The following is a 15,000-nucleotide window of genomic DNA, read 5'->3' on the forward strand; positions in this document are numbered from 1 at the left end:
TTAGCTTTCAGTGAAATGAGATTCATAAAGATAAACGCTAAGTAGGTGGGGGCTACGCCTCCTCACCCTCCAGTGTGGGGGGCTGTGCCCCCTCAACTATATATACTAACTCTAGGGTTGCACTACAGTGGGGAAAAGGGTATATAAAGTTTATTTTCCCAACAGTACTTACATTCAGTGAAATGTGATTCAGTGAAATGAGTTTTCAGTGATTTGAGCTTTCAGCGATTTCTTTGAGGGTGAATTGAAATTCAGTGAAATGAGTTTTCATTGAATCAAAGTAGACCCACATAGATATTAATATATATATATATATATATATATATATATATATATATATATATATATATATATATATATATATATATATATATATATATATATATTTTTGTGTGTGAGGAAAAACGTTTCTCTTATTCAGGAAAAGAGGAATACTACATACTAGGTGTGTGAGTGCTCTGCCTTAAATGATAGACTTAAGTCTAGGGTTTGTGTCTATGACTATGGCTCGACTTTCAGTCAAAGGTGATGGTGAAATGATCTTTCTGTGTCTCATGTATCCTGTGCCTCCATGCACATTATCTTGATCATTTATTTAATCAAATACTTTCTCTTGCATATCCAACTGTATTTGGTGAGTATTGATCAGATATACAAAGAGCACTTGTATATTCCTGGGTTGCTCATGAACATGATTATGTATATTGGTAGGGTAGGGCTGCTGCAGTGGTGCAGCAGTTAGCGTTGCTGTCTCACAGCAAGAGGCTCTCTGGTTCAATCCTTGGCAGGGGTGCCTTCTCTCCAGCGTCTGCCTGTCCTCCCTGTGGTCGCGTGGGTTTCCTCTGGGTGCTCTGGTTTCCTCCCACACCCCAAACACATGCTGCAGGTGGATTGGACACTCTAAATTGGCCCTAGATGTGAGTGTGTATGTGTGTGCCTTCTGTGGAAGATTGGCCATCGGGCTGTCAAAATGACACTGTAAAACTCCACTGTCAGTTATGAGCGGACAGCTGATCTGCTGTGGTGAACCCTAACTGGGTAAAGCCGAAATAAGAAGAAGATATCTAATGGTTATATTAGGTTATTCTGTAGTTACACTTACTATATGACTAGGAATGTGTTTACAGATTTTTAAAGAATTGCTTATTAGGGATTTGGAGTTATATGTAAGGCAGAAAATTCTGTACTTTGCAAGCTGAGCATAAAAAGGTAGCATCATCAAAGTGATTGTTAGACATAAACAAAGTAGCAGTGTGCATATTTTCAGAAAAAAGAGGCTATACTTTGTACATCATTATAAGGGGGCAGAATGAGGGATATCTACTTACCTAAAGGAAGATAGAGTGAACATTTCTGTTTGAATTCTTACTAATTAATCTATTTTGTGTGATACAGTATTAGGTTCTGGAAGAAATCCAGTTTTATTATAGGTTCATAGTTTCATAGGTAGGTACTGGGCTATTGGCCCTAGGGCCTTATACAAGCCTAGCCCAAAAGGCACCCTGGCTTTCGCCACCCAAGAAAATTATTTTCCTGTGCCCCTGTCAAGCAGAACCACAGAAGTGATCTCTAGGGTGAATTTCCTATTACCCATCCAATCATCAAGATTTTTCTTGAAGAGTGCTAATGAGGAACTCTGTTTGACATAGATAGGTAGTCTGTTCCAGAGTATGGGAAGTCTCTGGAACAGGAATCTATCCCTCCAGCATGTTCTGTTTATTGTGGTGACAAGGATTAGGTCCCTAGAGCGTGTAGCTCTGAGGGATTGGGATTTCTTTAAGTGGAGCATGTCCAACAGCTCTGGGTTTGCCATAGCTTTGTATGTTAGGCAGTGATTGCCTCTGAGTAGGCGATATGCGATGGAGTAAAGCTGGAGTTTTTTTGAAACGGTCTGCAGAAGGCATCTGTTTGAGGCCAATAATCCTCTTTGTGAGGTATTTTTGTGGCCTTTCCAGTTGTTGTAGATGTCTTGTGAGGTACATACCAAAAGGGGCATTGCACTCTATAATAGGTCTAATGAGTGATGAGTAGAGGGGAACAATGACCTCTTTTTTTCTGGATGAGAAACCTTTTGTGATGAGGTGTGCCACATAGAAGGATTTCCTGACCACTGTGGTGATGTGATTATCAAAGGAGAGACTAGTGTCCACCTGTGTCCCAAGGACTCTTATCACACTTTTAGTGTTAAGTAGACTACCACCTATGTGGTAGATCATGGGTACAGAGTTTTTAGCAAAGGGGATGACAATGCACTTTTTGGCATTGAGCTTGAGACCATGTCTTTGACACCAGGCATCTGTCTCAGTGAGGCCCTTTTGTAGAATGTCCACATCGTTAGGAGTTTCAATTATGGCTCCTAGTTTGCAGTCATCTGTGAATTTAGTTAGCCAAAGACCTTCTGTGTTAGCCTGTACTTCAGAGAAGTAGATACTAAACAAGAGAGGACCCAGGACTGAACCCTGTGGTACTCCACTTGTCACTGGTCTGAAGTCTGCTACTTTCACAGTGTGGGTTCTGTCAGTATGCCAGTTGGCAACCCATCTTGTGACCTAGTTTAGTGAGTTTATCTATAATTCCAGAGTGGGGGATGGTGTCAAACTCCTTGGCGAGATCTCAATAGGTTGTGTGAACCACCTTACCCTCATCTATGGCTTTGGAGACTACTTCAAAGAAGTCTATCAGGTTTAGGAGACATGATCTGCTTTTACAAACCCAAACTGGGTGGGGTTCAGAGTTTGGAGATCTGCAATGTCTTTGTTTATGAGTTCCATGATGATACGTTTCATGGCCTTGCAGACGAGGCTCGTCAGGCTAATGGGGCGGTAGTTCCCGGGGTCTGTTGTGGCCCTCCCCTTTGTGGAGTTGGATAACTGTCATGGTGCGCCATTCAATGGGCACAAAGCCTGAGGTGAGGCTATGATTGAACATGGTACTTAGGTGGGGGGCCAGTTCATTCTGTAGTTTATGTAGAAGGCAGCCTGGGATGTTGTCAGGTCCCATTGATGCTGTGTTCTTGGCTTTGGAGAGTGAAGTTTTTACCTGTGCAGCCATGATTACAGGAACTTTGCATTCTTCCGGTATAAAGATAGGCCCTTTAGGGGGTGAGAGGGGGGTAAAGTTAGCACTGAACCTATCTGCCAGGATGTTGGCAATATCAGTTGGTTCTGTATATTTAGTGTCTTTGTGCTGTAACTCAGAGCAGATCTGAGTGTTGCCATTGAGATTTTTGACATAGCTATAGAATGCTTTGTGGTTGTCTTTAGAATCAGTGGTAATTTTGTTTTCATAACTAGCTTTGGAGGATTTTATGAGGGATCTCAGCTTCTTACTGAGGCTGACCAGGGTGTTCAACCAATTGTGGGATTTTACTCTTTTTTGCAACAGTTTCTTTCTTCTGTTGCAAAGTTTGTTTATGGCAGAAGACCACCAGATTGGCTTCCTTTTTTTGGAGGCTAGCATCTTGGTTCTGTTAGGGATAACACGATCCATTCACTCGTGTAAGTGCTTATAAAGTGCATTTGTGTAGGATTCAGCAGTCGTACCTCTATTGTCCATCTGCTTTCTGGTTTATCTAACTGAGTTGACTGAAGGCTAGTTAGAATATTTGGTGAAATATGAGGGAAAATAATGTCATGCTGTTGAAAGGGCATGACCTACCATATACAATTCACTCTATAGAACATGTATATTTTCTAAATGGAGAGAAGAACAATGACTTTATAATAGAAATCAAATTTTACCTTAGTGTCCGGAATTATAGCTAAGATTTTAACACAATTGACTGGCTCAGGAGAGGCCCAGTAACAATATGGGATATGAAAATATGTACAATCACTGTAATTGATATTTCTACCTCAGAAGATAGTGCATTTAATTCTGAAGGCATTAAGATGATCAACAGAATCATCTGTTCATTGTTGAAGAAGGTCAAAAACTGTACTATATCTGGGTCCAGGTTTCCTTGATACTGGAGCACACCTCTCAACCTGTTAGCACAAAAAATCTGGACAAACCTATAAATAGTGGGGGGACAAAGAGCCAAAAATAGGGTTGCTTTTTAAATATTGCTCTTACAAACTTAGAAAATTGATAGAATAACAGATTTTGCATTAGCATGAATTTTCTGATGGGTATGAAGTCTGAAACTGTGTATGTCATTGTTTCCTGACTTCAGCCCTCAACGATTTACCAACAGTTTGGTAGAAAACCCCAATTTTAGGAGAAACAGACCAAAAATATGAGGCAAAAATCTGGATATTCTGTGAAAATCTGTACAGTTGAGATATATGTATGGGAGATACCATTATGTTAGACTGTGGATGTAATGCAGAAATGTGAGGACATGGAATGAATGCAAATAAGCAAGGTCAACTATTTTCTGAAATTGGGTGATAACATCTTACCATTTTATTACTAGTTCTGTTTTTAAGATATTTAGGAAACTATTTCATCAAATGCTTAGATAAACCTACAGATGGGAAGATGTAAGAAAGTCTCATGTTCTTCCTTGTTGAAGAAAATTAGTATATTTAACAATTTCATTGTTTAGCCTTCTTTGAACACATACTAAAAATGCAAATAATGAGTTAATCACTATATTTTAATGAACTTTGAAGCCACATTGAAATACAAAGAACCTGCTTTTATTAAGTAGATGACTGTGAATGCATTTTCTAATATATTATAGAGAGGACAGAGTAAGCTAAAGAAATTAGAAGGACAGATGGCCCACTCTTAGAAAGACAAATTATCTAATTTTCCACAAATCAGGGATGCAGGACATCTTTAAACAGATATTTGCAAAGTTTGCTGCTGGTAACCCACTGCTTCTCTTCAAATTTGAAGCTATTCAAATGGAAGACCATTCATACAATGAGGAATGGGTATTAGCTTTAACAAAACACGTGCAACACATAGCTCACAAAGCCAGTGTGCCGAACAGTCACAGCGCTTAAGGCTAAACAACACACCTGATACACTTGTAATAGGTGACTCTGTCGTCAGGCACACTGACATCCCGCTCACCAGGTTGAACAAGGAGAAGGTCACGGTGAGCTGCCTGTCGGGCGCTAGGATCCGCCACATAACACAAGCACTCAGGTCACTCCAAGGCAAGTACAAATATGACTCAGTCATTGTCCATGCTGGTGTGAATGACCTGAGATGTACCTCCCTGAACTACATGAAGAGAGACATAAAGGAGCTCTCTGAGCATGTAGCCCAGGCCGGTATGACCCTGACCTTGAGTAGCATCTTACCCTCACCAAGTATGATGCCACAATATGAAGACAAGATGATCAATTTCAACAATTGGCTTAAGTATTGGTGTCATTCAAAGGGGATCCAATGCCTGTCAGCCTGGGATGACATGCTCGACAAGCCACAATGCTTCGCTAGGTACGGCTTGCACCTGTCACCCCTGGGCTTTCAGATATTGGCAAAGGCTCTTACTACCCCCATAGTGCCTTTTTTAGGCAAGGCTCAAAAGACAAACCCACCTCCATAGGTATCACAAGGGATAAGAAACTAAGAGTAATGCTACTCAATGCCAGAAGTCTAAACCTCAAGATGCATGGACTCGAAACTCTCCTTAGCATGGAGAACATCGATATCTGTGCAGTAACAGAAACCTGGTTCAAGACTCCCGAGAGCACCCCAGCACTACCAGGTTATACCTCATACCATGCTTTTTGGCCCCAAAACTTGGACCATACCACAAAAGGAGGGGGAGTATCAATATTCGTCAAAGATACCCATACCTCCAGGTTGGTGGCACAGCACGAAGCATCAGAGACTATCCATGTGCAACTAACAGTGGGTAAAACTGCCTTCCAGTTTATAGCCTGCTACAGACCACCCTCCCAAACCCAGGAACCCCACTCTGCCTTCCTGAGAACACTGGAAAATATGAAGGTCTCTCCAAACACCATTATATTGGGTGACTTCAACTACCCAAACATAGACTGGGAGCATTACTCTAGCTCCAACACCCTAGCCCAAAGGTTCCTAGAATGTATAAACTCAAATGCTATGGAACAACTTGTTACCACTCCCACAAGAGGGAAAACATACTGGACCTGATCATCACCAACATGGGGACTCTATGCTCCAGACCAGAAGTGTATCCCTCACTGGTAAGATCAGACCATAAACTAATCTCACGGATATTCACATCCAGACTCCACCCCTGCCCTGAAAACCACAGTGAAAAACTTCTCTAAAGCAAATTTCACACTCCTCAAAACCGAGGTGGAATCCTTCAAAGCCCCTGGGCCTGTGGAAAATACGGCCCAGACCGCAGAATCCTTTATAAACGCATTCTATGAACACCTTCAGGAATGCATGGATCATGCAATCCCAAATAAAACCAAGACCCAATCCTCCAAAGGCAGACGTCCTGTCTGGTGGACCCCAACCATAAACAAACTATACAATAGAAGGAGGAAGCTACTACATGATAGAGCAAAATCCCAAAAGGGAAGGCATCTCTGATCAGTATTAGCAAAAAACTACAGGCACTCATAAAATCGTCTAAGGCCAGCTTCGAGAGAAAAATTGCACAGGACACTAAGGATAATCACAAGGCTTTCTTTAGTTATGTTAAGAACCTGGGTGGGAATTCCCAGATATGCTCAGAATTAGTCCAAAATGACAAAAAATACACCGAACCCACAGACATTGCCAACATCCTAGCTGACAGGTTCAGCACAAACCCCCCCCCCCACCAAATGGGCAAATATTTATCCCAGCAGAGTGCTGCCCCCCTGACATCTCAGATGCTCAGGTAAGAGTTGCCCTCTCCAAAGCAAAAAACACAGCATCAATGGGACCAGATGGTGTCCCGGGCTGCGTCCTACATGAACTCCAAGAAGAGCTAAACCCAAACATAAAACTACTGTTCAATCTCAGCCTTACTACAGGATATGTACCCAAAGAGTGGCGTACGGCAACAGTGGTCCCTCTCCACAAAGATGGTGCCTCAACGGATCCTGGAAACTATAGCCCCATAAGCCTGACTAGCTTGGTCTGCAAAGCTATGGAAAGGATCATCATGGACCTCATAAATAAAGATATTGGGGACCTACAGACACTGGATCCTACCCAGTTTGGCTTTGTTAAGGGCAGATCCTGCCTCTTAAACCTGGTTGATTTCTTTGAAACAGTCACCAAGGCCATTGACGAGGGGAAGGTGGTCCACACAGCCTACCTGGACCTCGCAAAAGCCTTCAATACAATACCCCACTCGGGCATTATAGATAAGCTCACCAGCTTAAATATAAACCCCTATGTCACTAGATGGGTTGCAAACTGGCTCAAGGACAGAACCCACATGGTTAGAATTGCTGGAGCCATGTCAGACTCCAAACCAGTTACAAGTGGCATCCCACAAGGCTCAGTCCTGGGACTTCTCTTGTTCGGTATATATTTCTCGGAGGTACAGGCCAACACGGAAGGACTGTGGCTGACTAAGTTCGCAGATGACTGCAAACTGGGCGCCATAATTGACTCTCCAGTCAACATAAGCATCCTCCAAAAGGGCCTCATAGAAACAGACAACTGGTGCCAGAGCCATGGCCTCAAGCTAAACACCAAAAAGTGTATAGTCATCCCCTTTGGCAAAAACAAAGTGCCCACAAATTACCACATAGGTGGTAATCCATTAAGTACAGAAGAAGTAATTAGGGACCTGGGGACCCAAGTTGATAGCAATCTCTCCTTTGACAACCACGTGGCCAAAGTGGTTAGAAAAACATTTTATATAGCCCACCTAATCATGAAGGGATTCACATCTAGATTAGGGGAGGTCATCATGCCTCTTTGCTCATCCCTCATCAGGCCCATAATTGAGTACAATGCCCCTTTTGGGATGTACCTTACCAGACACCTGCAGCAACTGGAAAGACCCCAAAAGTACCTCACCAAGAGGATCAAAGGGCTCAAACAGATGCCATATGCTGCCCAGTTAAAGAAACTCCAGCTCTACTCAGTGGCATACCACCTGCTCAGCGGTGATCTGTGCCTGACGTATAAAGCCATGTCCAACCCAGAATTAATGGACATGCTGCACCTCAGAAAATCCAAATCCCATCGACCTACGCACTCGAGAGACTTGAACCTCAGCACTGAAATAAATAGGACATGCTGGAGGGACAGATTCATAACCCAGAGGCTCCCTTCACTCTGGAATAAAATCCCAGTCCAGGTTAGGCAGAGTCCCTCATTGACTCTCTTCTAGAGGAATCTTGATGAGTGGATGGGAGATCGTAGGTTTACCCCGGGTATCACTTCTGTGTCACTGTTAGACAGAGGCACAGTATACTAACCTCGAAAAAGGGCATAGCAAAATTAATTTAAAATGGGTGGTGAAAGCCAAACACACTCTGGCTAGGCTTATAAATGCCCTAGGGCAGATAGCCTAGTATGAACCTATGAATATCTTGACCAGGCAAGAAGAAACTGATTTGAATTTGAGATAATGTGCTGTTTTCAGTGGACAGAAGTCAGAAGCCCATTTGCAGAGGTAGTGGGAAAGGTCTCTGAAGAGTAAGTTGAATTAAGAAATGATCTCTAAGTCAGTTGACTAAGCGATGAGAATAGGTTGGTTCATCCATTTGCATGGATGGAGTACACATCTGAAGTTTCACAAAGCTGTTTAAGAGTATTTGGCATCACTATGGTACATCAAATTATTTCTAACAGCTGCTATATTCTTAAGCCCCCTTTTTTTTGAACACACAGTAGGGGAAAGAGTGGGACTTATTTATAAGTGGGATAAGAATCTAAAACAAATGTTTTATAATAGTAACGATATTGGTATTATTAATTTTTCACAGTATACAAAAACACATTTGCCAGCTGTAATTGTATAGTTAGAAGTATACCTTTTAACCCACAGATACCAGAAGTCTTAACAAAAGGCTCATGAAAAGTTTGTACAGGTGCCTAAAATATGGCCAGCTAACTAGCAAGAAATGTGCATTCTTATAGCATATTTCTTCTCATTACCAACAAAGCTGTGGGATACAACCTCTCATGAGTATCAGTTTAAACAGTTTAAAAAACAGAAGCAACAAAATAATGATAAATATACCCAACATTAGCAAGTTTTATTCTGATCACACTATGAAGCAGAAAAAAGTTCCTGGAATAAAAATAAAATAAATACAATTTTGTTTTATAAAATAAAATAGATAAAATTATAGTCTAGGTCTGCAGCCCTTTTACTGTTGCCAAACTCCTTCATATACTTTACAAAGACATTTAGAATGGCTACCTCATGGGTGGCTTTCTTCAGTATTAATATCTCTTTGTAGTCTTTTAGACAGTTTTAATGTGTTGTAATAGTAAAATAGACAGGTTTAGGTTAATACCTTTTAAATGTAATGTTTATTTAGGATTTTTATTAGGTTTAAAGTATTACAAGTAATTGAGGGGTGTGGCCCATAAGAAGATGAACACGCATCATTGTTCCTCCTCTCATCCCAGGCATTAATAGTTAATTTTTGGCAGGTTAGAGACCCTATTCACATCACTGCAATGGTGACTATAAGATGGCTTCAAAAGATCAGAGTGAGCTGATGGATTATTTTAAGAAAGCCTCTCCAGAGGATCATCTAATTATCTTATTTGAAAGACTTTCAGTAATCGCTACAGAGGTGGTGGCCTGCCACTCGGTAACAACACAACAACAAACTAGAGTCACATTGTTAGAAAGGAAGGTGGAAACACTGAAAGGAAATATGAAGGCAGTACAGGAGTCTTCTACTACCAGCTCCAAGAAAATCTCCAAGTTGAGGGATGAGCTGGTACAGCAGATTGTCCACATTAAAAGTGCGTATACTTTGGTGGGTTCCTATTACATGATTGAACTTCAACAACTTCGAACCCTATATGGTTAAATCCATATAGTCGAACTTGCTGAAGTTTGAAGACATAAAAAAAAAAAAGATGCAACAGTAAACTAACTGTTTTATTTATATCAATAAAATAGTTTCATTATTAACACCACCACCAAAAAATAAAATAAAGTAAAACATGAGAGCAGGTTTAGCGCTTTCATCCTAACAAAACATTTGGACTTCTTTAGAACCTGCCATCTTTTAGCTGTCATCACTTTTTATATCCAATGGTTAATAAGACTTAATTAATCATTTCATGGTTTGTTGTTTCTTAAATGATTTGTTATTTTATTTTTTGGTGGTGTTAATAATAAAGTTCTGTATTAATGGACTTTGGATCATTCGTTGATGGATTTCCTTTCATCGCTGGAGATTTATAATATATTCCATTTGATTGGGAATGTAACAATAGCTGGTGTCTTTTTGTGGTTACTACACTGGGCTTGATTTAAGATTCAGTCTTGGATTACAGTGAGTGTATTCAGAATACAATTTCTGTTTCATATGTACTGTTGAAAGCAATTTGTTTGCTATTTGCTGCTCAAACACCGTGAACTGTTTTTAGTTTTATTGGCTTATTTTTGTTTTCACTGAGTTTCTCATTTTGGATTCACAGAATTATTCATATACTGATAGCACATCTGGTAGTTTAGCCACAGCTATATTATTTCAGAAGTGGGTTCATAACCCAGCAAAGGCATTTGCTTCCTTTTCTCTTTCATATATACAGTATTTCATTATGTTTGCAATACAAACTAACTTGCATTTTCAAAATCTTTGTACTGACAAAGACAGACATCCTCAAGTAAACCTATGATTCAAGATGTAGAATAAAAAACTTCAATAAGAAACTTTGGAAACGTTTTTCTTAGTGACTCAGAGAGACCAGTGTTTGAGTCCCACATGAAACTCTTCTGTTTCTCCCCTGGTCACGTGTTTTATGTACTCTACAAAACTATTGGATTCTAATGAGGAAAACACTTTTGATATTAGAACAAATGTAGAAATGCAAGATACATGGTGAACTCTTAAGAAAAAAGTAATTCAAGCCTAAAGTACTTTTGTAAAATGCACTTAGAATCAGGCAGTATTATACTTAATAACTCTTAATAGAGGAATTGTGTGAGAAGCAGTAAAAAAAGAGAGATTGCTATGTTAAATAATATGGTAAAATTACAACAATGTGATCATCTTTTGTTGCATATGAAATGCAGATAATATATTTTGTTCTGTACAGGAAAGTATGTTGAATAACTGTTGGTAGTGCGAGTCATACAGTGATGGACTCATAATGTTTTTCTTATAACAGTGATGTGCTCTGATGCTTACAACATGGGGAGATAAATATGGTACTTGCAGAAGTCATCATCAGAATGATAAGCGAGGGGAAGAAGAAGCCTATATATCAACTGTTTGTGAGTTCAGTCTGCTTAATATGGAACGAAGCTTTTAATCTCGAGTTTTTGGCTGTGATTTTCACTGGGTCTGTCTTTACAGTGCATATCTCAGCGCTACAGAATGTAATACATAAAGTGGTACATCAAAGCACATTATACTAAATGCTGACATACAGAAATGTACACATACCCCATATAAACAGTCATAACATGTGATCTAAGGAGCAAAGCCCCCAAGTGATAACCTCCTATACTTAAGCAACAAGTCAGACAAAATAACCACATGGAGAGATGGGAATACAGCTCACACATATACCTTGTTTCTTTTTTCCATTTCTCACATAATGCTGAAATTCAAGAAACTGAAAGGATAGGCTTCCAAATTTGGCAAAATTAAATTTATCAGAAAGCAAAGCTATTCCCATTTAACTGCCATTGATAGAATACAAGGAACTTGACTTAGAACTTGAAAAACTCATCTGGAATGGAGGGTAGAAATGTAAGATGTAAAATTTCAAGTGTGGTTTATTTTTATACTGGTAGAAGCACCTTCACTGAGGTGGTTTGCACAATTTATAAGATCAGATGTATATTATGCAAATGCTTTGAAACTTTGACTGACAACACTGAATTTTCCCTATTTTGAGCACACACCTTTGACTTACTGCTGTAAACAGTGACAATGATAGCTTAGTTACATGGAAAACAAATTGTCATGATGTAGCAGGAAAGAGCAAGCAGTGACTATGCTGATGTTCAAGTATTCACACTTCAAGCTGGATGTTATTTGAGAAACAAAGTCCATTGCTTTCTTTTTTTTCAAAACAGGTTTATTGTTTTAACATATAAGAGAAATATCATAACAATTTTATACAAGTAATTAAAAATAGGTATTATTATAATATTCAACAAAACAACTAAAGTATTTACAAAGACATCCACTACAATCAGATCAATAAATTAAACTAAAATACCATGCTATTGAAATTAAAATTTTTTTAACAAATTTTGTAAATTATCCCATACTATAAAATAAGATGTTTTTCTATTTGTTCTAGTCCTAATTGTGTTTATTTCCATATGGCACACTATATTCATAACATTTTTAAATTCATTGAACGAAGGAGGTGTATCTGAAATCCAATTTCTAGTTATTATTTTCCTAGCCACTGCTAGAATAGACCATAACAAGGGAAGCTTAACCTTTTTAACACTTTGAGGTACAGGTGTGTTGAATAATATAAGAGATTTAGAAATAATTAAATTATCTGTAAAAAGAGCCTGCAAAAATTCATTAATTGACTTCCAGTATTCTTTCAATTTTATACAGTCATAAAACATATGAGCCCAGTCAGCATTAATTTCTACATTACATCTCTTACATAGATTGTCTTTATTATTTATTTTATTCATCATCAAAGGTGTATAAAAAGATCTATGTAAAACTTTCCATGTATAAAGTCTCCAGACAATGGAAGACGTAGTTCTATAAGCAGATTCCAATATATATTGTTTATCTTGTTGATTTGGTGGGTCCCCATTAATAGAAGTGAAATAATTCCAGTATGAATCTACACTGGAAAAAGTTTCTTGTCTGATAACTTTATGTATGTATGAAAGTTTACCTTTATCAGAAACTTTATGTTGTAAATTTAATATCAAGTAATCAATCAGTGTTGGAATAGATTCTTTAACAGTTATAGACATTAAATCTATTTTATTAATGAGATGTTGTCTAAAGGTCTGAACCTCTAACCAGCAAGTTTCTCTTAGATCAAATTCTTGTTTTAAGAAATCTAGATTTTAACTTTATTATCAGATATCAACTGATACCAGTACTTTAGATCATTATCTATAGCTAAATGAGTTCCTTCAGAAGTAGATGACAAAAGCATACCCTGAGTATACATTATAGGAAATACAATAAAATTCCATTCCCTATACTTAGGGTGCATGAATATAAAGTTACGATAACTAATAATAATATTTAATGGGTAACAAACCATATGTTTAGGTGTAATAGGTGAAGTACAAAATTCCTTTAGTAACCATAACATGGAGTTATTTACAATCATATTTTTATGTGTTAAGGAGATTTTCATGAAGTGTATACTAATTAGCTCCCAATAATCTTTCCATTTTGTGACATATGACTGATCTATTAATAAAGTAATAACTTTTACAATAGAAGAGATAGTATATAAATTAAAGTCTGGAAAAGAAATACCCCTTGAGACCAGCTATTAGTATGTTTCTTTAATGCAATCCTAGGTCTATTAGGTGCCCATAAGAAATTTAACATTAGTGTGTTCAGTTTCTTGATAATTATTTTGTAGGTGGAAGTATTATTGATTGTATTAAGTATAAAATCTTGGGGAATATTATCATTTTAATAATTGTAAGTCTCTCCTCCATAGTAAAACATATTATTCCAGGTATTAAAAGATTTTGTATATTAAGAAAACAGGTATTATAATTATTATATATAATAGATTTAATATCTTTGGATAGTATTATACCTAAATAAGTTATCTGACCTGAATTGGGTACATATTTAGTAAAATCACTAATGAGAATATTTTTTCGTGTATATATAGGTAGTATTTTAGTTTTTTCTTCATTGAATATTAAACCAGAAATACTTTTAAAATTCATCATGTTATCAAATAGAGACTGTATAGAAGAATTAGATCCTGCTGATGTAATTAGAACATCATCTGCAAAAAGTTGAATTTTGGATGTTGTATTTTCATCTATTTCAAAACCCTCTATGTCAGTACTGTTTCTGATCAAATTAGCCCAAGGCTCCATTACTAAAGTGAATAATAGTGGAGAAAGTGGACATCCTTGTTTTGTACCTTTAAGAATGGGTATTTTTTGTGAAACATATGTTCCTACCTTAATATAAGCCAACGTTCCTTTGTATAAATGTTCAATTAGATTTACAAATGCATCCGAGAAGTTTGTGCATTATGCAACTCTTATCCGAGAAGTTTGTGCATTAGTTTATGTATTAATGAATATGTATTTTTAGAAAGGATTTTATATATCTCTGGTATAATACCATCATTACCCGGTGCTTTGTTTGATTTAAGCTTATTTATTTGTGTAATAACTTCTGTATATGAAATACTCTTGTCCAATAGTTTAATCTGTTGTTTATTAAGCTTTTTATTCATATTTGTGGTTATAAACTCCTTTATTTTATCTTTAGGTTTCATGTTAATATTATTATTGTTAATTTTGTGAAAGTGATTTCTAAATTCATCTAGTATTTCTGGTATACTAGAAACATTCTTCTTTTTCCTTAGAGAAAAGATTTCTTTGATATGGTTTTGTTTATTCAACTTTTTGTTTTATTTTTAAGTCTATGTAAGTATTTGGGGCTTATTGAATAAGACAAAACTTGTATTTCTCTAAAGTTATTTTAACTTTATGAGTTAAAATTTCTTTGCATTTCTCATTTAGTTTGTTTATTTCTTCAATAACTTTCTTGTCCATAATATTTTCTTTATTATTATGTTTATAAGAGTCTAATTTACTTTGAATATCTAACAATTCCTTATCCCAAGATTTCCTTTTATTATTATACCATCTGATACTTTGTCCATATAGATATGATTTTAAGGCATCCCAAACATAAACAATGGAGACTTCAGGAGTGTTATTTATGTCTAAAAATGTTTTTCTTCTGAAAGTATATA

Source organism: Protopterus annectens, chromosome 6.part1 (assembly GCF_019279795.1).
Source record: "Protopterus annectens isolate FY-2018-M chromosome 6.part1, PAN1.0, whole genome shotgun sequence".
NCBI lineage: Eukaryota > Metazoa > Chordata > Ceratodontiformes > Protopteridae > Protopterus > Protopterus annectens.